This window comes from Anser cygnoides, chromosome 1 (genome assembly GCF_040182565.1).
Source record: "Anser cygnoides isolate HZ-2024a breed goose chromosome 1, Taihu_goose_T2T_genome, whole genome shotgun sequence".
Lineage (NCBI taxonomy): Eukaryota > Metazoa > Chordata > Aves > Anseriformes > Anatidae > Anser > Anser cygnoides.
In genome coordinates, this window is record NC_089873.1 from 67,829,833 (window position 1) to 67,854,906 (window position 25,074).

At 39.9% G+C, this 25,074-nt stretch overlaps 1 protein-coding gene and 1 long non-coding RNA gene across 5 annotated transcripts in view; one reads left to right on the forward strand and one right to left on the reverse strand.

The window, feature by feature from the left end:
• RERG (RAS like estrogen regulated growth inhibitor) overlaps positions 1-25,074 on the reverse strand; it is a 112,769-nt gene that overhangs the window by 22,564 nt on the left and 65,131 nt on the right. The gene's annotated exons all lie outside the window — the stretch shown is intronic.
• LOC106030910 (uncharacterized) lies at positions 15,088-19,808 on the forward strand. Its single transcript, XR_001204024.3, has 3 exons — positions 15,088-15,243; positions 16,383-16,518; positions 18,909-19,808. It is a non-coding gene; the product is annotated as an uncharacterized lncRNA (long non-coding RNA).

Sequence of the window (25,074 nt, forward strand, 5' to 3'; positions counted from 1 at the left end):
AAACTGCAGTTTGGATTCCCAGTGTGTTTTTTCGGAGACATGAGCATTACCTAAGGGAATTGATGTAATGTCCCAGCAAAGGAAGAATAGACTCATGTCTCTTCTTGCCTTTCCTCACACCCTCTCTTCCAAGTCAGCTGTTTTGTACAGGGTTTAAATTAGGGTAGATCTTGGCCCAGGACTTTCATTCACTCATGTTTAAACCTTCTGCCTTAGAAGTTTTTCTTGGAGAAGAAACATGACTGTCCGTTGAATACATTTCCACTGTAACTCCACTGAAGACAATGAAGTTATACCAGGAAATAACTTGGCTTATAAACTGAGATTGTCAACCACATAATTAATCAGTTTCTTTGGGACTTGTGTGGCTGAGGCCCTTACTCAGCTTTGAAGCTCAAAGTCTCAGTCTGTATCTTCTGGAACACTTTTTTTTTTTTAATTTTGAGTTTTGTTTTAGATCTTTTTTTGTATTTAGAAACATGTAAATGCTCTGATAAAATGTGCAGACTGCCTGAATACATATCTTTGTGATTTCGTTACTGTTTCAGCTAATGCAGGCTGTGCTTTTGGGGTCAGGAAGAATGGAAACTGGGATTTATTTGAAAAATGACCCCCTTCCCCAAAAGCTACAGAGTTCAAAGTTATTCTAGGAAAAATAACAGTTCTCTGCAGTGAAATAACTATGATGACTCTTTTATGCCATGAGAATTTTCAGCTATAAAAATGATCTGAAAAAAGTCCCATTATTTAACATATCAACAAGTCTGTTACTGGTGCCGTGATGACGTGTCATCAGTAAACCATACTTGGCAGGAGACGCCAGAGTGGTTGAAACCAGTTGTTATAATGATCAAAAAGCACTTCCACAGGCCAAGTATTTCATTTTTTAAAAGTTGGTATTTTTGTCAGAGTTCATCTCCCGTTCGCTCTCCGGGAGGCCTCTCGTGTATCTGAGTTTCAGAGGACCTGGAGCACGTCATGAGCCCAGGTCTGGCTATGCAGCATGCTGGCATGGGGTATGCTGCCTCTTCAGAAAGCTCTGTGCCCAGCTTGGGAAGGTAATAGTTTGTTTTAAAACCACTACCATGAAACTTCTAATTTGCTTCTGAAAGTGCAGGTATTTCAGGGAGAGGGAAGAAATAGTCATGACTTCTGACGGTGTTTGTGGGCCTGGGTTCAACTTAGCTTTGACTGTCTCTCAGCTAATTCAGCAACATGGGGTCGTGAGTGGTGAGTTAGACATCAACAGGAGGATTTCTCTGTGTTCCCTATTCTCCTGGCTTCTGATGTGGAGACCTAACATGCTTGTAGCAAACTAGAAGGAAACTTTAATGGAATGTAAAAATGGTCTGTTTTAGACTGCCTTGCTTTCTCATACTCTGCATATTTTATGCATGTTTTAATCACTTTCTTAAGCTGTGAACTCCTTAGAAAGATTACTAAGTGTGCTTGTATGTTTTTTTTCTGTAACAGCATAGTGAGTTCCTCCATTGACTATGATGATGTAAATATCAAAAGCATATATTACTTGTAACAGTAAATACAGAGTAGGATTGAACAGCTGTGTGACAAAATGTGTTACTCTTGACTTTCTAAAGGTTATGCTTCCTAGTGTAATGTAAGACATTTTCTTCAGCTGTAATGCAGTAATTTGTTCAATTAGAAGTCAATAACTGACCTTCTTTTGGCAAGTTGTTTGGGAGGACAGTGCTGTTGTGGAAGAGAGACCAGTCATATTAATCTGTCTGTTAACAAGCTTCCAAAGGATCTTCATCTTTTGGTTCTGACCACATATCAAAGTAATTAGCAACTTGTTTTAAAACCCCTGTCACTTTCCAGTTTCTAGTGTGCAGTCTTGGATAGTGTTTCTTCTGTCAGTGGCAATTCCAATTTATCTCAGATGTTAACTACATTTCACTGCTGTGCAAAGTATCTGCTTTTAGGAACTTCTGAGTGGAAAGCAGCTAGAGAAAAGTAATTTGTTTCAAGGAGCTCACCTGAAACTCTTGCACTCCATAGTACTATTTATTTAATTATCTCCTCTCAACTGTCTTAATAGGAGACTTGAAGGAAACTCTAATTAGATTATTTTGCAAGTACTTTTTAATTGAAAAAAAAAAAAGGCAGAGAAAAAATAAGTTGTGCTTTTAGCAGAGCACACACACTAATTTACTCCTGTCTCCACTGAAAACAAATGTAAAAGTCATTGCCATCTGTGCAATGAAGCCAACGCTTGCAGGTGCTCACAAACCAGGAAGGTGAGGGATCCTTTTCCCAGCTTGTACAATGGTAATTGCTGTATCCACATCCATGCTCATCTCCAGGATGGCTGTTTGCACAGCACTCTGCTCCCCACGTGTTTCTGCTCTCTTGGTCACTGATCAGGACACGTGTGGGCTGCACAGGCCTTGGGGTGCTGCTGTCTGTGTGTGTCCTGGCATGGGCTCTTGGGGGTGCTTAGCTCTTCAGCCACTTCCAGCTGTGCCTGCTCCTGTAGGCTGGCAGCTTGCACACCACTTAAATCTGATGTTGGGGAGCTGTCGGTATCTCCCTTCGCAGGTAGAGATGTAGTCTAGGGATAGAGCCCTCAGGTGAGAGGGAAAAATTGCCACTGCTGAGAGACTGGGAAGAAAGCAGTCTTGGCACGGGCCTGCTAGCAGGACAAAGGCCACCTTCCTTATTCAGTACTAAATATGGAAAATGTGAGAGTCCATACTAACCATATCCTAATGTTGATAGCAGGAAATGCTTTTTGCCTTGTTTCTGGCATGGTAATTTCATGATAAAAAGAACTTCTCCACATACTCATCTGAAAAAGACTACTGCAAATGCTGTGAAATATACAGTCTGATAGTCATTCATCCCATCTCCACCAAGCAGGAGGATTTTTCTAGTAATATTCTGCCCATTGCCTTTTATGCTGGAGGCATTTTCTTTACAACAGTAACTGCATGTGACATATAAGCAGGAAGTTTAATTTATATTATATTATCCCATTCCACAATATACTGTTGCAATATAAGGTTGTTTTTTTTACAGGATTCCTCTCATATAGAAGACAAATGATCAGACTGGTGCGTCTAATGGTTTTGATCATTTTAGAAATGCAGAGTGTGATATCCATACTTCTACCATTTCTCCACTCTTGGCTTTATTGTATAATTTGTTATGTCGCCCCTTTGTGAAGGATAAACTTTCTGGTGTGGTATTACTAACACATATGGTTTTTCAAAACACAGTTAATGATAACACCTCCAGATGTTTGTGTGCTCAAGACAGACTGTACTTGTGATCAGGCTGTAAAGCAAGTCCTACATATGAAATCACACAAATAGCTGTGAATTCCCTGCATAACTGACACAGGCAAGGTAAGCTTTGAATTTGCATGCTCTTTTTGAAAGATACTGGACAGAGAAAGGTTTAGTTTTCCACTCAGTATAAAACTTTGACATTAAAAAAACAAAAAGCAACAAACAAAAACTAATTCCGTTACAGGGAGATGGCAAAGATGCATGTTCTTGACTGTAGCATCCAGCAACTACTCCATAGGGTGTTTGTTACCAGCGTGGCACAATGGGAAGGGACAGCAGACTGCTCAGTTTGGATATGCCCTGAGCTGCTCCTAGGACAGTGTACAGCTTCTGCCTCGTGCCCTGCTAGGGCGAAGGGAGGAATGTGCACCAGCACAGAAGGAAGCAACTGCCAGTGCAGAAGCCAGGGGTTGTTGCCGTTCTGGTTTAGTTTGGGGTGTTTATTTGTTTTTACTTGATTTTGAGTCTCTCCTTCAGTAAAGAAGGCAAGAGAAGGTGAATAAGAGGAGCTGGAAGAAAGGAGAGAAGCTGCCTTACTAGAGAAGGTCCACATGCCCTGGGAAAGTGGTGGACCCCTCTCACAGCAGTCAGGGTAGGGAACACAGACTCATGACCAAAAAGGAGATGAAGAAATGTTGCCAGTACAGTGAAAAGCTAGCTCTGTGTGAATCCTTGGTCAGGGCAGGGACCACTCTTTTTGTCCCAGCTGCTCTGCGAGAGTGACCTGTCTGCCAGCAGCCTCCTGGCCATCAGTGTAAGGGGGAGGCAGCTGGCAAGGAGCTCAGCTGACCCATTCACCTCACCCTGGAGTTAGTGATCTCTGGTTTCTGGTGATGTTTCACCATCCTATGGACTGCTCTTCTTGCTGGGGCAAAAGACATTTTGTTTCACGGGGTATGCTGTGGCCTCATCAATCCATGCTGGAATGGAGCAGCACGCTTTTGCAGCTAGGCTAAAGATTTACTGTAACTCTAAATGCCTAAAAATAGTTTTTTTTTTTTTTTTTTTTTGTCAGTCCCTGATGAGTCAGGCTGGAAGAGGGGGCAGTTAGCATACTGTGAGCAAGGCCACCATTGTTAATGCCGGATTACTGCGTGAATTTGTAGCCTTCAGGATGGCAAAAATTACCTTCATGAAAGTGCCTTGCTGTACTACTGTTGCACTTGGTCTGTACTTATCAGGACAAATGGTAACTAGAAATGGCATGAAGTGTACCTTCTATCATTTGCCTCAGGAACCCAGTGATGTAAAGGGATGCAGTGCTCCCTATTTCATTTTGGTAGATGGCACTGGCTGTTTCTGTGTGGTCACAGTCTGAGCAGAATATTTATCGCTTTCTCCTCCTGAGCCTGACTGTAATAACTTTCCTGTCTCACATTAACTCTGTGCATATTTTATCAGATGTGACTGCAACTCATATCTTGAAAGATCATCTGTCCTGTATAATTTCCAGTTTCCTCTGACAAAGGAGCTTAGGTGAATGCTGGAACATTATTAGTTTGTCAGCTGTATTGACTGATCAATATGCTCATCAATAAATAGATGCATGCCTGTAAAGTGCCTGTGTCACAGGGGAATGGGCATTTAGGGCAATAAAATACACTGAAAACTGACTCATATTTTCCATAGACAACTTTTTTTTTTTAATATAACAATAATGATTGATAAGATCATTGATAAATGTTACATCTTTTTAATATGGTGCACAGTACTACATTTATGGGAACCCATTGTTTTCAAATTGTATAATTAGTTGAATTTGCATTGCAGCTCTTTGCCTACCTGGTACTTTAAAGGCAGAAGATAAGGAACAAGGGATTGTTTTCTTTCTGATGGGCTCATTGCTGAGTACCTGAACCAGACACCTGGGGAAGTTCCCAGAAGAAAGAATGGAGAGAGGCATTTGAGAACAGAGACATCAGAGAGTGACAATAAACTACAATGGCTTTCAGGCTTCTGTGACTAGGTGCTATCAACATAGTGTATAATCTTCAGAACACCTCTAGCATCTCATTGAAAGTGGTTTCAAATGTCCTGATGGCTGTTCTCATATTGTATCTCTCTTTCTGTTTTTTGGCGTTTTTTGTTTCCCTCCCTTTGTTTCTCTAAGGCATCTGCTCCTGTTACTTGCTTGCCACCTGGAGTCTTGAACTTTTATTTGTACCAGCATTATTTTTTTTTTGTTGTTACAGTAAACAGTTTTTCCATTACATGTGGGAGATTAAGAGGCACAGCAGCAGGAGCAGAGAAGCTCTTTAAGAGAAATGCTATCATTTCCACAGTAGGGTTCACAATCCTAAAGAACAAGAAAAATGAATGACAGACTGTGTTCAACAGTTAAAACACAAATGCTATGGACAATATGCTTCTTTGTCATGGTTCAAAGAACTATGTTGCAAAGTGGAAAAATGATTAGCTGAGGAAGAAAATTTAGGCTAAAGCTTTTCTAACCTATTGTAGATAGAGATGCTCATTGCTAGAGGCAAAGTAAAAAAAAAAAAAAGGGGGGGAGATGGGACCAATAGGCATTTAGTGGTAACCAACAGTATCGGTGGCAGGATCACCTTTTTTCTTCTGTGGAGCAGGCTTGAAGAGCAGGTGTGGGTGGACAGAAACTTTTCATAAATCATTGGCAACCAAAGCCTGTTTCAATTTGAAACCTAACTGTGATCTGCATGATCTCACATACTGCTCATACCATACAACCACTGCCAGCAGGAAGATTGACATACAACTCGGAAGTAATGATTTCCCATCAGAGCTACAACATGTTAGGTTGGGTGATGATAAACAGCATCAAGTGGTCCAGCCAGCATGCTACAATGTGGTGTGCTTGGTTCCCAATACTAGTAATGGCATTAAATTAACTTAAACTAATCCATTGTTTTGATAAATAACTCTAATCTCCTATCTCTGTCTGCAACTGCAATTTTGTAAGCACTCATTTGGTGCCTCTAATAATGTGGGGGCTTTTATTAGCCTTCTGCTTGGAATCTGGACATGCAGTCCTGGGAACAGTTCAGACTAAACTAAAATTTTGTGTGTTGCAGGGGGGAAGCATGATCTAAATTTAAATGGTAAATTTCTGCTTTCATTTTCAATACTTAATGGGATTCAGTTACTAAACATCATACATCTTCAAATAAAATAAAAACCACAGTAGTAGATAATGGACTTTGTGAAAGCTCCGACTTATCTCAAGCCTGCATCTTGGAGGATTAACATAACTTAGTTTATGGTGGTCATCACAGCTGCCAGGAGATCTGGCCCTGCCTCTCTGGAGTGCAATAGATACAGGGAGTGTTCTGGTCTCAGCTAGTTAAATAGCTATACTCAAATAAAAGTATATATCAAGAGGAAGCTCTGATACATTTTACTCATGAAAAATAGTGAGTTATTCCCCCCAAAACTGAGGTGCTATTTGTATGAGATTCTTTTGCACATTTTTGATCCATAGAAATTACACAGATGGCAAAGATAACCAGTCATATATTCAAAATTCTCACAGTCATTATCTCATTCAGTGGTTTACGCAGTTTAAAGTGACCTTAGCAATGGGATTTTCTTCATTCCTTTTACATGATGCTGCAAACACCAAGTTCCTGTTTGTTCTGAGGGGACGTTCAAGATCCCACGGCAGTTTTGCAAAAGCATTATGTCAGCTTTTCCTGCTAGGATCTTATCCTTAATCCTGAGGATCGGTAGGTATGTGCCACCCCCACGGATTGCAGTGTCAGGTGTTCAGAGACCCTTAAGGTCTAAAGAAGTTTGCAATTATGATGATGTGAACTTGTTATTTTTTCCCAGGCCAATCTGATAAACTGCTCATTGCTGAGTTGTCCTTCTAATGCTTTTCTTAGGAACACTTCCTCAGTTTCACCCCACAATCTTTTTAGAGTAAGCAGAGAGAATATAAACAATTCCACTTTCTCTGCCAGCAGCTGAATAAAGAAATATATGCTTATTTTTCCTGTTACTGTCCTATAGAGTGCTGTAACCTGGCTGCAGCAATCTGCATTTGCTTAGCTGTTGATGATGACATCATATGAATTGTGAGGAAACACAGCCCTGGGAATCTATAATCTTGACAAGTAAGAAAACCTTCAATTGCTTGTAATGCAAGGCTGATGCAGTGGCTAGGGAGCCAGTCTGAGATGTGGTTTACATTCCTTGCTCTGCCATGCTTTTGTTTGATTTTGCCCAAAATAATTAGTGATTACATTTTAAATGTAAGTGTGCCTAGCAGAGCAGAGAGGTAGTCAGCATCACATTAATAACCTTTAGACAGTGTTGGTCTCTAAGGATGCCATTGCGTGCTCTTGTCCTCTCCGTCTGTCCCCACCAAGTCTCTTTTTGTCATGCCCCAGTCTAAGTGCACCCATCTGGTCGTGCTGATTCACGTTGTTGTGAGGAAGAGCACCACACGGAATCAGTTCAATTGCAATCATTAAAAAAGATGCTCTTTCCCCAAGATTTTTTTTCTGTTAGCCCTGATCACTCCACTGATCCTGGGAAAGGCACAATGTCTCCAGAAGCCAATGTGGCCAAACTGAGAGCAGAAGGTGGTCTTGTGGGAAAGGTGGGAAATGCTTAAACTGGCTTAGCTTCTGCAGAAGATGTGCCCTACATCTGATGATTTCACTTATGCTAGGGCATTTCTAGAAATTCTTTTTTAGATGTGTCTTCTGCTTTCAGCACCCGAGCAGCTTTTGAAAAACTTGGTCTTTAGTTTCTCTGCATGCTCCTCAATTTCATCTGGAACCTGGATGTAATTGTATAGCTGTGGAAATAAATGGATGATCACTGCAGATAGGCTGATGCTGACAAAGCATAAGTGTTTAGGAAATATAAATATTGTTTTTTACTTGGATGCTGAAACAATGCTTGCATAAATGGACCTTTAAAGAAAGCATTATTTGTTCTTTGTTGTTTCTTAGAAGCTGCGTTTTCCATGAGCTGTTCACAGACAGCAAGAATATTCTGTGACCCTGAGTTCCCTACTGCTTCTTATAAAGGAGACAAATTTAGGTGGCATTTTTTATTTTCCTCATGCTCCCTGACATATCCTCTCCAGCAGGTAAAGATGAGTCTTGCGGTCTGACAAATAAGTCTGCTGCAGGGTGGGACGAACTCTTCAGCTCCAGCTGACTTCAGCCAAAGCTGCGCTCCTTACTCACTTTTCTTATCGGAGCAAAGGTTATTTTTCAAGTAGTCTGATCCCCTCTTTATTTCATTGTTTTCATATAGAAGAAAAGATATGGTCTTTAAGCTCCACTTACAGGCATGGCCTGCCCTCTGGGCTCACTGTGCTTATACCACAGAGCACCTGGGAGAGTCCTAGCACCTCCTGCCCATCCAGATCCACCTGAGGCAGATGTGACCAAGCCCCAGTGACATGGAGCCCTGAAGGGGGCAATAAAACCCACAGCAATCCTGTTCCTGCCCCTCCATGGCTTCTGCTCCAGATGGGTTTAGCTACTTTATCTCTTCTGCATGTTATCACAGAGGAGGAACAGTCAAGGCAGTGATTGCTGCTCTCTCCACTGATTCTGAGGTCATAGCCGGAGGAGGAATTTTATTATTCCTCCCTATTCTGAGTTCCTTCTCCCATTTTTCAGAGTCTAACCCAAAGAAAGTGCCATAAGTGGCAAGAAGAAATGAATAATTCACTGCTCTAAAGGAATGAGCGTGGTCTGGATAGAAAAGGGACACTTTATGCACTCATTTTAATTAGATGAAGAACAAGATTTAAAGGTATGTCACTCATTGATATAGTAGATAAGAAGGCCATAACTGTGTTTAGGAAAGCAGAGAAGCAGCAGACAATCATTGTAACCTGTTGTCAGATAAGCCACTGTAACAGAAGGTATTGGCTGGAAAAGAGAAAAGCATTCCTGGAAAAAACAACAACAACAAAACAAACAAGCAAAAAAAAAAAAAAAGACAATGAAAGGACAGAAAACTTGCATGCCACAGAAATTTTTCTTAGGTAATCAGGCATAAGGAGGCTGTTTGTGATTGGGCTGTTGAATCGTTCAACAGCTAGAAGTACCCTGCCATTGCTCAATATAGCTATATATTTCTGCGATGACTTTTGTACTGAATTTTTCCTTCTCTGGATGGAGCCTGAGGCATAGCCCACTGAAGTCATCAGCAGCTTTGCCTTTCTCTTTGTAGGTTGGAGCTTATGTCCCGGGGGGTGGGGGGTGGGGGGGTATTTAGGTGCAATGAGATAAGTAATCCTCTCAAATTGATACCAGCAGCAGCCCCACCCCTACTAGAATGAGAAGCAAGACTGAAACCACAGTGTCTGCCATAGCTGGTAACAAGAAGGCTTACGCTAAATTCCTGCATCGTAGAGCAGTCTCCTGAAGAGAGAGCTTCTGATCTCTCCAGTGTTTTCTGTGGGGGTTCTTGCAAACATTTCACTAGATAATGATCTTATACTGGAGTGTTTGCTTTGCTATTCAGGGCTCTGAAAAGCTTGTCTTCACAGGAAAATCATCTCACGTGAAATAAAATACAATTACAATTCCTCAACAGCTCTTACATGGATAGGCATACTCCTGGTCTTTCTCTGGTTGATTAAACCGTTTTCAAAACTCAAAGTGAAAAGTATTTTTAGGACAAATTCTGACTGCTGGGGCAGGGAACTTCTCCAAAACTATCTGGCTACCTTTTCTCCCTGCTATTTATTTGCTCACCTCCTTACCTAGGCTTGCACAGCTGTCTAGATGGTCCCAGTGAGGATCACTGCAGCCACTCAGCTGCTATTGCCAGGGGGCTTTATGCACTTGCTGTGGAATATGTTGGCAAAGCTAGTCCCTTGGAAGCGTGTCCTTTTTTAGTGTCCAATTTTGGTCAAAAGTATCACTTCAGGTGCTTACCTGCATCTTTGTGTCACTGTCACTAAATCAAAAGTCCTCCCACTCCCTGCAGCTCCCTCAGGAGGGGAGGTGCAGAGGGAGGCGCCGGTCTCTGCTCCCTGGGATCGAGCACAGGGCACGCAGGAACGGCACAGAGCTGCCAGGGGAGGGTCAGACCGGCGGGCATTGGGAATGTGGCTTTACCAGGAGGGGGTCAAACGCTGGGACAGGCTTCCTGCAGGGGTGGTTGATTCCCCAAGCCCCGCAGTGTTCAAGAGGCAATTGGGCAACGTCCTCATGAATATGCTTTAACTTTTGGTCAGCCCTGAAGAGCCCTTCCAATATAATGGTTCTATTCTATCTAAAGAAAGCATGTGGGCTAATAGAAGAAAAGAACATCTTATGGATGTCTGTAAACACACAGCTAATGAAACATGGACAACAACTACAAGCTAGGATTAGACTCAGCTGTTGCTTTGTTATGTTTTTGCTCCACCAGACTTGAGCTAGCTTCCAGTTAGCTGTCAGGAGAGTGCCTAATACAGGGCAGATGGATGTACTATAAACCATAACAGGCGACTAATGAATCTAAAGGGGTATCACAGGATGGCATGCCAAATGGGTCATGGTAAAAACATTTCTTCAGTACAATGCCTGAGGGAGAGCCTAGGTAGTTCAATTTATATATTGGAAGTACAGGAAGTACGTAAAGAAAAATATGTATCATTACAACTATTGTAAATCACCCTTATTGGTAGAGATTTTACTAGAAACTTTTTGATGAAAATGTTGCCATTTTAGGCTAGTGCCTATCTGACCCCCACCTCCCATATTCTGAAAGGAAATCTGAAATGCTTCTAATTTTGGTCAAATTTCATGGCAGGTTTCCCCATCCTCCTGCTTGAACACTCTCTTTTTCTTTTCCTACCCTTTTCAGAAGTAAAAATATTTTTTTTCAATAAAAAAAATTATAAGAGGAAAAAAATGTGATAACTTCCTAGCTAACTATGTTTTGAACTAGTTCTGATAAATAATTCCAAAGATGTAAATAGTCATAATGCTAAAATAATTTTTGGGATTACCATTGTCAATATAATACATTTTCATGGATCATGCTGTCTTCTCTTTGTTTTGCAACATAAAAACTAGATGACATACCAGTTTGAATCTGAAAAGATCTTAAATCCATCAGCTGATGTATTATCAACTGGTTTGATGTTCTTGCTTGCCATTGCTGGCAATTTTATGTAAATCATGTGTTTGCATTCTCTTTACCAACACTTGCCAATCAAACCATTAAAACAGATCACTTTCCCTTTTTCAAACATTTCTTTTCACGACTTTCACAAAAAAAAGAACTCATGTCCCTTTCTCTGTACAACAAGAAAACTCAGCCTGGTTTTATGCAGGTGATGCAAACATCAGAAAATCAAGTACCAAAAAGGATTAATGAGTAACTAGTTCCTTCACAAGCTTGGTGCATGGCTGCACAGCTGATGGCCCATGGGTCTTTTCCATCAGGTCCTGGCAAAATGATTTTTCCACTGTTATATAGGATCGTAAAATGTATTTGTATCCAAAAGCCCAATCTGAACAAATTCCTATAATGTCATCTTGTCACTGGTTGTCAAAATTTTGAATGACCTCAACTTAAAAGACTGGGAAATCTTTCACATGCCTTTTAAACATTTCCCAATCACTTCAGTGAGGTTAGATTTTTATTTATTTATTTATTTATTTTCAAAGTACCAGATCCAACATCAGCCTCTGTAGATGTTCTAATTTACTGTGAGTGTAAGTATATTTAAGCTCTTAAGATGCAAATAGTGGCCTAATTAGATCTTCCAGAAGCACCAAGTTTCCTGGCACTTATCTGCAGCTCTGGGGACATACTTATGTTAAAAATTTTGGCCCTCAGTCTCTGTTTATAACTTGCAATTTCTGCTTTTTTTTTTTTTTTTTTTCCAAGAAGGAGTACAGTCCTTGTACCTCTGCCAGTTTAGAATTTGCTTTATAGGTTATTTCATACATATATATATATAAATATATATAAATAAATATTCCCATAGCTTCTTTAAAGTAATTGGAAGTTTTGTGCATTAATATAGAATTGGGTGACCAGCACTACATTATATGGGACAGCAAAGTAGAGGTGAAAAAACATGGACATAAATCAGGAGAAAATACAAAATTGTTAATGTGTTTTGTTTACTCAGAGGTAGTCATACTAACAATGTTTTTCTGCAAGTCAAAGTAGTATTTTTTTTAGGTTGCTAATTCTACCAACAGTACTCAAATAGAGAAAGAGAAGTAAGGAGGGTCAGTTTAAAGGCTTAGTTGAAAATAATTAGGAAACTTCAAATGATTTTTGATTAGGTTCTTAAGTCTAAGCAAAGCAATGACAAAACTCTTTTACCTAGCCTACTTAGCTAGGTGCAAGAAATGTTTAGTTGCTCACTTGCATGATCAGGAAAATGGAAGAAAATTTGGAGGCTTAGACTAAAATCTAAGCTGTTAGGGACCTATTCATAACAGCTGGCTTTAGCCTTCCAAGACTAATTTCTCCAAGATCTCTAACTGATAGAGATGCAGAGGGTTGGTCCTTCGTAATGCAAATCAAAAATGTAAAATTACACTTCTGCATTGAATTACAGTCTGGAGAACCCTGTCTCTGTCCCTTGGATACAGAGTTGCAGGGAGCTAACACCTCCCTGCTTTTTTTTTTTTTCCCGTCACGTACACTCAGGTTCCAGTAATGCTATGGATATTTGGGTTTCTTATGTACGCAGGGTCATTTTGACATACTGGAGGGCAGGCTAGGGACATTCCAAGGATCTCTGTGAGTGCACTGAGAGCTTGTGGTTTTCCACAGTGAACTGTTAGGAAAACTTGTCTGCTTCTCTTAGTAAGAAATAAGAGAAAATAAATGGTCAAAGCTATGGACTACGTATGACTAATGCTTGTGCTACAGAGCGGGTAGGTTACCAGCCTAAATAATAGCCAAATTTAGGCTTGACCAATTTGATGCAAGTAAAAGTAGTTGACCTTAAGTCAGAGGTTTGTATGTGTTAACAGAAAAGGGCCATGTGGAACCAGAGGAAATTCACTGTGAGCAAGATAAAGGGAGAGAAAGAAGCAAAAAATGTCAGTAGATCCCCAGTGGAAAGGACAGCAAACACTGATACAGACAAATGCAGTCTGCAATTCAAGTCAACTGACATACCAGTAATAATAACAAATAATAATAATAAATAAAGCCAAATAGAGCCCCAAGATTCATCTTTCTGATGAATTTCTGTTTTCAATTCAAGTCCATATCTAAAGTAGATGGGACAGGGAGAGAGAGGAGTGATGATTTAGCAATGGCCAGAAGCTCTAGAGCCTATGTCTTCACCTACACCACAAAAAGAGAGTCCTACAGAGTGGAGAAAATGCCTCTTATATGCAAGGCTATTTCTGGTATAGAAGTGAGAGCAGAGCAGTCACCCACACACATAATGAAGGTGATCTCCTGGTAACACTGCTTTTCCTTTAATTCTAACTGTGCATTTAATACACTAGTTTTGATAAAGTGAATCAGTATAGAGGCCTCTAAAGCAGAGTGTTGGCAGTAGAGGATGTCTCTGGATACCTTCCCTTCCTTTTGCCAGCTGGATAACTGGCTACTGCCAGAAAATCTGCACAAAAATGGCTATGCCACATAATTAGATGAGGCCCTGTGTTTCTAGCATGCTTTGCAAGGTATCTTTGCTTTGCACTCAATCATAACAGCCTGCTGAGCAGACCTGCTGCAGTTTAATTAAAGCGTCTGGGTCCACCTCCTGTTCCTCTTTAATAACATTAGTCAGAAGTGAATTGTCTGGTGCCTGCCTCTTCCAGGCTAGCGTGAGCTGCTGATGCAGAGCTGGCCAGATTGGTTAATTGCACCCCTGACTTTTAAAGGTCAGGTCTTACAGAATCTAATAACACTCAGAAGATTTCCAAAACAAGGTAGATTGGAAAGAAGAGTCTGGATTCCTCTGATGTGACGCTGCCTATTGAGGCCTGGGACAGATCAACATCTGCAGCTCCCCAGCTGAGCAGTTGGCTGGTCCTGCCAGCAAGGGCAACAGCCAGGCTGGAAAGGGCGCTTGCAAGGGCAGCTTCATCTCTGATTTTGAGCAGCTGGTAGAGTTGCACTGACTTCTGGAGGTATGCACTAAAGGAAAGAGGGCAGAGCAAGAGAAAAGTTTATCTCAAAGAAAGCTGTGAAAACACATCACTACTCAGCTGATTTGTCTATGTGTAAAGGATTGTATCATATCCCAGAAATTCTTCATCCTTAGCTTATCCTAATAGGAAAACTGAATAGTTGCTCAAGCAATATCAGTTGGGATAGAAAAATGCAGAAATTTGAAAACCATCTTGAGAAGACTAAAGGATGCACATCCTCAGCTTCTGTCACGATCTAACTGTCCCAGTCAGGAAGGGAGTGGATGTGGTAAGGAGGACACGTAACTAGCATTTACAGTTTGTATGGTTTATTCAAAGCTAATAGCCACTATATTTGAAAAGCAAATTATTGTCTGTTTTAACCTCCTTTATAGGAGAGCGTACAGCAATTTGCATTGTAAGCACCTGTCTCCTGACAGAGGACAGAGGGCTGCTGAGGGCAGTTTCTGCCCTTTTCCTCTCCTCAGGATGCCTAGAGGCAGCAGGCTGGAAACTCCCCTCGTGGGAGGGAAGGATGATCCTCAGCTGGGGTGCTCCTTCTTTCCTCCCATGTCATTCATTTTCTTCCTCATGCAAACACCTGAAAGGAGTTTAGGCTGTAAATCCTAAAAATATCCAGTCCTCCCTCTGTTCCTAATTCATCTTGCAGTGAGCCAGGTGGTCTTCACTGCGATAGCCACAGAAAAGGGGAAGTCTCAAGAGGCATCAAAGAAGAGCTCTTGCTCTGTTCGCAGAGGAAGAGGAGTCAGTCTATTTAATTACAGCTGGGACTTCCTCTTCTCCTCTTGGCAGACAGCCTTGTTTAAAATCTTCCATCTTCCAGTCCACAACTGGGTTTATACAAAATGAGTGGGGTAGATATATGTTTTTGGTCTTTCTGTAGTTGATGATTTTCTAACATTGTTTATCAAGTAAAACACTGCAAAATGTTTGAACAACTACTTGCATTTGTTCCTTACTTTTCTTCTTTTTTCACTCTTACTTATCCTACTTATTGTCCTTTTAAGGGCTTTTTCCTTTGAATTTTAGCTTTTTTTTTTTTTTTTTTGAATGTGCTTGTTTTCAACTGACTTGCATGTAGATGATGTTCAACTGAATATGCAGTTTGGGTAAGGAGATGTTTACAAACTGATATTAAAACATTCTGTTTGTACAAAACATAAATTGAATAAACAGTAGTTACTAGTTTACTGACATTTCTTTGCTTTACTTGGTTTTCGCAAACAACGTGGGGTGTTTGTTCTATAATTAAGAACATTTAGAATATTCTAAAAAGAACTTACTGGTTTGTTTTCTCTAGAAAGATATGTTTCTGCAAGAATAAGGTTTAGAAAGTAGTCTTAGGTTTTCACAGTATATTGCTGCTTTTCCGATTATTCATCTCCTTTATTTTTTATTGTTTCATTAGGTATTCACCCACTGAGTCACTATCCTTTTTTGTTGCTTATGTTCCAGCTCCCTCTACTATACCTATTTTGTCTAACAATATACCCTAAAATTAATAAAAGGAAGCCTAGGGTAGATATATTCATGTTTCAAGTACTGAAACACCTTTTATACTTATGTTTTTGCTACCATCTTCCTACACTAATATGATCTACTCTGCACCAAACCTATGTTCTTTACAATCATACTGCATTACAACTTCTGTATTCTTTGTAATTCAATTCAGATTCCCAATCACTTGTGGTATTGTTTTCCAGATTTCTCAGCTAGTCCCTGTTACCTTCCTTCAGCTATCACCTCGATTTTATATGAGCTAAACTTTGAGTTCCCAATTCCTGTGTATGTATCTAATATCCTTCAAGTTAATTTTGTTAGTCCTGATAATTTATCATTGATAAGTAACTGATAATGTTTCCTGTTTTCTAGTCAGTGTTTCACAATTACACACTTGCATGTAGCTTCTATCCATGTTACATTTTCAGCTATATAAGCAAGTTAATAGAAATATCTGATATTTGCTCTTACATAATTCTGTTTTCACCCACAGTTCTACAAGATGACACCTTCACTAGAAGAACACATTTCATGATAAATAGAAGGTACACAGATGCAACATAACTCACTGGCAGCCAACCTTCAATGTTGACACAAGAAAAAAAATCTCCAGTTCTGGATTCCATCAGGTAACGCTACTATGTGACATTTTCCTGTGTAGGCTGAAATTCTGTAAAGTTAAGACTTCATTGCCTATTTCTTTCATAAAATCTAAAGTATATTACATTCATAATGTACAGTGTGCTGAGAAAAAACAGCACTCAGATTTACTTTGAATACCATCTTGATTTCATCCAAATTAATGTTTATTTGTTTAGGTTACTTGAAGCTTCCTTGTAAACTGAAATTGCTCAGCACTTCTTTTGAAGTTTGAAATAGTTCAGTTAACTTACTTTTTCAATTAGTTCTTCATGTGCTTCTGTTCTTGTTTGTTTTGAATGAGACCAGAAGAAAATACTGCGCTTTCTTCACAGATGTTTCTCTTAATATTCTGATTTTTTTTTTGTGCTACCGGAGATGTCTTGATAATGTCTTGATGATGTCTGTTACAACCTATTTTTGCACGTTACCCCTGTGCTGCTACCTACATGCAGCACTAAATGATGCTCAGTGTACAAGATCATGAATGGCAGCTTCACTATGTAAGCACAGTAATTTGACAAGCTTTCCTAGCATTGCACAAGTTCAAAGCAGGAATTGATCAGATTAAGTATTCTTTCAATTTGCCATCAAATTATTCTCTTGTAGCATTACCCTTCACTTAGAGCAACAAATATTGCTAGGTGTATGAGAAGAAAGATATGCCAAAAATTTAGAGGACAGGTGCCGGGAAAAAATAGTAGGCTCATGCATGTGCATGAGATAATGTATCTAAAAGTTGCAAGTATACTTTTCCTATATTTTTCCTTTACTTAAAACCTACTTAAATAAGTATATGTAACTCATAATTATTTTTTTTATCAGAATTGGAGTCACACACACTTCATATTTCTGCATTTGAATGATGATAATAATAGGAAAACTACAGTGAATAGGGTAAACTCACTGTGCAGAACAAAACAGTGTGGCTGAAGTTCAGATAAGAGTTTAAGCACTACCTGTGATTCAGTGAAATCAATTGAATCCTGCTGATTTACATCAGCTGAACATTTGGCCAGAAATGTGTTGCCAGAAATGAAGAAATCATACTGCTAGTATCCTTTAAACAGAACAAGAATTTAGGGGTGGTGGAAGAATTGATGAGGTTTGAGGTGGCTGCCCTTTCAACTCAGAGAAAGGGAAAGACAGTCACTGTTCTATGGAAAGTAAGTTGGCAGCAGGTGTTGCATTTGATTTCTAGATAAGTGTGTTCAAAGACCTCTCCTGATTTGTCTACACAGTGTCCTATCTATTTTGGAGTTGGGTTAGGAGTAAATGTATACTTGAAGTCATTGAACGGTTTGGGTTGGAAGGAAACTTAAAGACCACCCTTTTCCATGCCCTTGCCATGGGTAGGGACACCTCCTGCCAGACCAGGCTACCCAAAGCCCCATCCAGCCTGACCCTGAGCACCTCCAGGGATGGGACAGCCATAGCTTCTTTGGGCAGCCTGTTCCAGGGCCTCATCACCCTCTGAGTGAAGCATTTCTTCCTTATATCTAATATAAATTTACTTTCTTTTAGTTCAGTGCCATTACTTGATCTTGTAAATTCTGGATTGCTTGATTTTAGTTGCCTTCTGGTGCTTACCATTCCCAACTACCCACCAATGCAGTCAGTCAGTCCTATGTATTTTTTTATGCTGTGCACTCAGGTGCTTCTTATAAGACATGGATTAGACATTACTGGCTGTGTGAGCCCAACATGTGTATCCATGAGAAAACAGACCTCAGTCTTGACAGTGCTTCTCTAAAGGTATAAATCTTTATGCTTTCATAAAGCCCTCCAGTATCCTAGTACCTATAATTACAGATGTTTATTGAAGACTATAAGCCATTTCATGCCTTTGAGAAAGAAAATTATGTGATTATATTCTGTGGATGTGCAGTATGCAGGTTAACCATCTGCTGTTCTGAGTATTATTTCCCTTTATTTTGTTCTAAATTATCTGTACCACCTGTTCATCTTTCCAGAATGATGTTGTAACATTGAAACACGAGAGAAACAGGAAGCACTGACTAGATGTTACTTTTTTCTTCATAATCATATGCTCTCTTGTTCCTCATCTGTACTTATTGTTTTTATCCCACACTGAGTAGACTCAGGTGTGAACTTTGCTTTTCTGTACTGTGTTAAAAATAAATACTGTGCTGAAGAAATATTATTTTGATTTAAAAAATGAAATTTAAAGCTTAATTCATAGTTCAGGTATGACTGAAGTGGTCAAGTGATTAGTATTTAGAAATGATGGTAAGGATGTGTTATTGTACAAAATATTATCGTAGTAGATATGTTAGATCCTAGACCTGTCTAATGCACTCATTTAACAACATTTTCTCACAAACCTAAGGCACACGTGTATATTTCTCTTCAAATACAGGAAGGTTTGAAGAGGATGAAATCTGTCCATCTTTAAAGACTTGGTTCCCCTGCTGTGGGCTTCAGCTGCCATTAAAACACAGATTCCAGTTAAAATTGAAGCTCCAAAAGCTGTTACACTGCAGAGAATTCATCATTGAGAGAAGCTGTATTGCTGCTACTAGTGGGAGTAGAGGACTGACAGCTCCTACAGTAGAGAACTGTATCTTTGAGCAGCAGAGCTTGAGGATTTGCTGGAAAGTTACTCCTATTTCTGTTGCATCCTTAGGATGTAACCAGGAATTATGTGCAAATCTTTCAGTCTGGGAGTGTCTGCTTCTGTAGACTGGTCGTGAGAGCTGAATAGTGCAAGGAAGGCGCAGAGTCTGTAGGGAGACATCCCAATCTGAGCTGCAGCCAAGTGTGAGGCAGCTTTGGAAAATCAACGCAATTGATGAAGCTTGACATTTTAATTGTCTTTTGTTTGCAGAACTAAATTAGGCTATGAAGAACAATGATCAGCGGCTGTGATTAAAAGTCTGAAATGTGCCAAGTATCCTGAGATTTGTACTAGATTGTGAGTGTACATTGTATGTAAGTGCTAGGTTTGAGGTGGCTGTAAGCAAATAGGGCCAAGAAAACAAGTGAGATTGTCAAAGCCAAATGAAAATGCTTTTCCTCCTCCGCAATGTCCCTGAAGAGCTATTGTGTTAGAACTTGGTTTCCAAAGTTATCACTAATTTGTGAACTAGCAGGATTTTAATTCCACTTTAAATGGAATAGTCTATCCACCTGTAATGCTAGAGTCCCTAGTGGCACTTCTGTAATGATATCTCTATACTATATATGACTTGTACCATAACAGCAAATAATTTAAATGGAAGTTACATGAATGTAAAAGAACATGTATGTGTCCTTGAACTCTTCGAGCTCTGCTAAGACCACTGTATTTGGCTTTTTTTTTTTAAAAAAAAAACACACAAAAAAAAACAAACTCTAGCATGATGAAGCCTCCTAGCTGAAAGGTGCTTGGTCTTTTCCTTCTTAAATTCACTTTCCTGTGCCAGAAAAGAATATGTAATGCCCAAGTAACCTTGAGGCCAGATAAACAGCTAACTGTTCCTATAGTGCAAACCTCCCCATGGTTTTATTGCCCCCTTGAAACACAATTGCTATAGAAGTGTCTGGGGAAACTGTACTAAAACTGTCCCTTTGAATGTATTAATTAGAATCTGTCAAGCATATTTTGACTGGAAACAGTTCATGACACAATGAATACATTTTTGGCCTTAAAAGGATACTAAGACAGGAACAACAACAAAAATTAGTTAATACTTGTTGTATATTTTTGTTTCTAAAGTTAGATAGCATAAGTCTCAGCAGGGACTACTCTTGATCTACTGACTACAAGGTCTACCTTGTCACGTGAAATTCTCAAAAACAACGAAGCTCTTTATTCTGGGTTTCAGGTTCGGGTTGTTTGGGGCCTGAGTGTTTACTATCCAGAGACTTGCATTCATCAACCACACATGAACATGGCCTGCTCTTAAGCAATTAAAGTTCTGATATTTATGGTCCCACACTGCTGTAGGATGAATGAATCATGTATTTACTTGGGAGATTAGACACAAGGGACCTGTTGCACAGCAAACAACTGTGCCTGTAGGTTCTGAAGCACTTGTGGACTATAAAGCACTAGCTTAATGATGCTTTTCCTCCCAAGTAATGCCGAAATATCTTTGCTACTTAAATGCAGCCTGTGATGATATCAAAAGGAATATCTGAGAAAGTCAAAGAGAACGAGGGATGGGAATTGAGTGAGGAAAATAAGTTGGCTAGTTGTCACAATTCAATATCCCAAGATATCAAATCGTATTCTAGGCCTTAAGCTGGACTTGAGCACAGACTTGTCTGTCAGAAATGGTCTAAAAGGGTAGGAAAACAGGAAAAGCATGGGGCACAGAGGTACACAGTTTCTGCTTTAGTTTTGGGAGCAGTTGCAGGGAGGCAATTAATCCGTCAGGAAAATTGTCGTCTTGGAAAATCTTTTAAGAAAAGCAGTGCTGTTTGCTCCAATCTTTGGCGACCGGTACCACTTATTTTCTGGGCTGTGCTCACTGCTTTGCTGCCTGCATAAGGAGCAGTGGAAAGCCTTAGGGCTCAAATCAGTTGGCTGAATGTAAGTGTGAAGTGGCATTAAAAATTCCCTATTGTACATTATGTGGCTGTGACAACGTCTTAGAAAGTCACGGGTGTTTGATGGGTCCTGTCTCACCTAACAGTCTCCTCTGCCTGTCTCAGGCAGGGCATCTCAGGTGGCAATAGATGACTGTTTAAGCAGCTTTGTAGAGCTCTAGCTGGTCATGAAGAGTATAGACATCTCATGTAAACCTGAGCTAGTAGGCATGTTAAATTTTGCTTTCTGCTAGAGTCCTGCCTTTAGTCTCTCTCAACATCTCTCCCACAGGGGGCTTCATATGGGATCTCACGACTAAATTCACACCCATAAGAAGCTGAATAGCTTGGGAATAACTATGGCCCAATAATAATGCTCAAATGATCCTTTGAGGCAGATGTTGTAATAGGAGGCCACTGGCATTTTTACTTTTTTTTTGCTTGCTTGCTTCCTGCAGATGAATATGAGTCTCTTCCCACTAATACCTTTGATTTACATCCCTAAGGGTTTTCCTTCTTACAGAAATGCAAATGACAAGTGAGTCAGAGCCCACTTAGGAGAATACCCACCTGTGGCAGTAGTGGTGTTACAGATTCATAATCCTACTGCACGAACCAAAACTAAACTGTTTCTGTGGATATTGCTATGGGAGAGCTTGCATATCACCAGATGTATTGACCGAACAAGGTTATAACATCAGCTTGGGACAATCTCTGAGAGTCTAACATCCACAGTTTATCTGCCTCAGCTTAAATTGCTCAGAGACAAAACACTTCTCATTAACTTTGCTTTTTGAGCGACTAGTGGGATAGCAACAGTAGTGCGAAAAATGAAGATGTGCTAGTGTGTCGAGGACATTCATTATCTGTGGGATGGATGGGCATTTACTCTCAGAACAAGGTTACCCTGTTACAGAATTAGTGGAAAACTAAAGAGGGAGGAGGTAAAAGATAAGCTCACCTATTAAAGATTTTACAAACTGGATGGGAAAACTGGATGTGGATGGGAACTTTCCTGCTTTGTTTGGAAGGAATTTTTTTTTTCTTTTTAAGTAAAAAGAAACTATTACAAGCCAACCTCCAGCTAGCCTCTGTCTTACAGGAAATAAAGGAATTGCTAAATCTTACTCTGCCCGTACAATTTCCCCGTTCTCACAGCCCAGTTACAATCCTGCTTTGTAGAAAACTGATGAATCAAGTGAGTGGAAAGACCCTGATGAAAATAACATACCCACTCTTGTACTGGTGAGATCAAACAGAAACCTTTGCTGCAAGAGATCACTATCAACATTTGTGACACTACATAAACCACAGTACAGAAAGACAGTTCCTACTCCCTTAAAATAGACATTGACATAAAGCAGAGCAGGTCAGCTGGGGAACAGGAATAACTGTACAAAATATGTGGGGTTATCCCTACTAATATTTGATTCTAGTGCTGTCCATTCATATTTGCTCACTAATAGTTTGGAGAAAGAGGGGAAAATACATAGTATAAAAGCTCCAGTTTTTTGTAATTGATTTAGAAGTGTTACATTGTGGATTGTGTTGTGCAAGTAGAGAATTTCACCTCTATTCCAACACAAATCAGGGCATTAGATAGTTTTTTTAAACCACTAAGTAAAACTGCTCTTGCTTATGTTACAGTTCTTTATCTTGGGAAAGCAGGCTTAAAAGTTTCCGCTCTAATTCAATAAGTAGACCTTGTTCACGTCTGACAAAAAAGATTAATCTGAATTCTGAGAAATTCCTGCACATAGCAGACAAATAAAACATCATGATCAATTTCCATAATTCTGATAAATTTTCCTTCTGACCCTGAAGTATAAACTTGTTTTCATTGCCTAAGGTAGGAATGATTAGGAAGTCAAGAATTCAGTTATTTCATGCTTGATGCTATAAGATTACATCTCTTTCGCTTAATTTTCTTTGGAGCTTCTTTCCAAGGATGCCACTGTGTTCTGGATTAGGTCAGACTTCACGTGTCTAGTCTGTACATGCTCACACAGTAGGTGTGTGAGGCATCAAAACTCCATCAGTAATTACTGAGATAGTGTTTGCTACTTCTTGTATCTCTAATGTTACTATCTGTACTTACACATGGGTATTACATCATCTTCTGTTTGGGTCAGTTTCTTTGCTCTGAGGTATTTGTCAAGCCTTCAGTTCCCTCTTGCAACAGTGGTCTGTCTTTCAAGTGTGTACCCATGCTTAGAGACTGAGAAGGGCTCTGTTTTTCTGAGGTTCCCAAACACAGACTTTAAACAGCACGGGAAAAAAAAAAAAAAAAAAAAAAGCGCCTTTCTTCTGAGAGGAAGACCTTTGGAAAGGTTAGGAAAATGTGGCTGATGAATACAATTAAATCGATTGCAGAATGAAGCTTCAAACGGGTGAAATATTTCATTTGCATCCCGTTCAGTCACTTCTGACCTTTTTATTTATGAATGATGTTTTGCCACTAGTCTACCAGTGACACTGGCCTTTGTTTCAGAAATATGCTGAAATCTTTATCATGTTGCTGATGTTCATGACTGCAAAATGGCCTGGAGCAAATATTTGCCTCATATAATTTGACATAACTCCATGGAAATCACTGAAGCTATTGAATACTTCTCCAGGGAAAGGATCAAACTCAAAGTATACATATACCTGTTTTCATAAGAACATATTTTCAGTTTTACACGTTTCAAAAACACAGTTGTGACTCAAAAAAAGTTGCTTCCTCATCTCCCCAGATACTCTAATAGCACTTTCCTTTTGGTTAGAGAAACTCCTGAGCAATTCCAGTCTCAAATATATATATATATATTATTATTTATGAACTATGAAGAACCAGAAATAGGTGTGTAGATAGAACAGAATGGCTCTTTCATCCAGGCTCTGCATTTGATATTTGTGATTTCATGAGCTGTGGCCAAAACCAGGAAATGGGCAGATCAAATTTCTTGTGCTTTTGTGCTTTTTTGGCAGTTGATATTACCTCAGGGAAGTAATTATTGCCTCCGCGTTTCCTATAATACAGTGAATACAAACAATTTAAAGCCACTGTCTACTGCATCCCTTTGAATCTCATAAGCCAGCAAGGGACTTTTCTGGGCTTGAGGGTGCTGTTTGACCTGTTCTCCCACAGACCTGACATAGCAGGAACCGCAGTGCCACATGCCACCCAACTAGCAGCATACTGCTGCTGCACGGTGGAGCCAAGACCATGGTCTTATCTTCACAGCAGGCTCAAGCACAATCACAGTGATGGCCTGATTGCCATTCACAGAGCCATTCTAAGAGTTAAGTGAGGCTTCAAGCAGAAGGAAGGCAATGGCTTGCCACTGATCTGAAGCTTTGTCCTGCAGCTGGTGGACCTAGGGATGGAGCTGGGGCAGAGAGAGAGTTCTACTGGGTATGGTCTTACCCTGATCCCATTGCTTTGTGGCTGTTCTCCCCTGAGGTGCATTTGCTCCAATGAACTCATTGTACCAGGCAACCTGGAGAAGACATATCAATCTCTACGCTCAAATCCACGTCACAAATTCCAGTTGGATCAAGTTAGGATGTAATATAGGCAGCAGACCCATCTCTACAAGCTGTAATGAGTCTCAAGTATCCTGGCTTATCTCCAGATGCATTTGGATGGGAAAAAAGTTTTGACCAACAGCCATGTGGAATAAATCTCAACCAAGGATGAAAATGAATATAATCTTGTTACTGCTTTCCCACATACCAGTTGTTAGCTCCTAGCACAAACTTTACAGTTCACTTTTAGTTGAAAGGCAGACAAGGTAGAAAATAGAGCTAGTGTTGCCTGCTGCCGCTAGAAACGCTTCCTCCAGGGAATGAGAAATGCATTTAGTAGCTCCTCTAAGATACTGTTTATGAACATTTTGTTGATTTCCCAGCTAGCAGCAAAATACTCCAAAGATGAAATCCATTCCCTTCTATGCAGATGATATACACAAGCAACTCCCAGGGGCATAATGAAATATACAGTGAAGATGTATTTCTGTGAAGAAGTACTC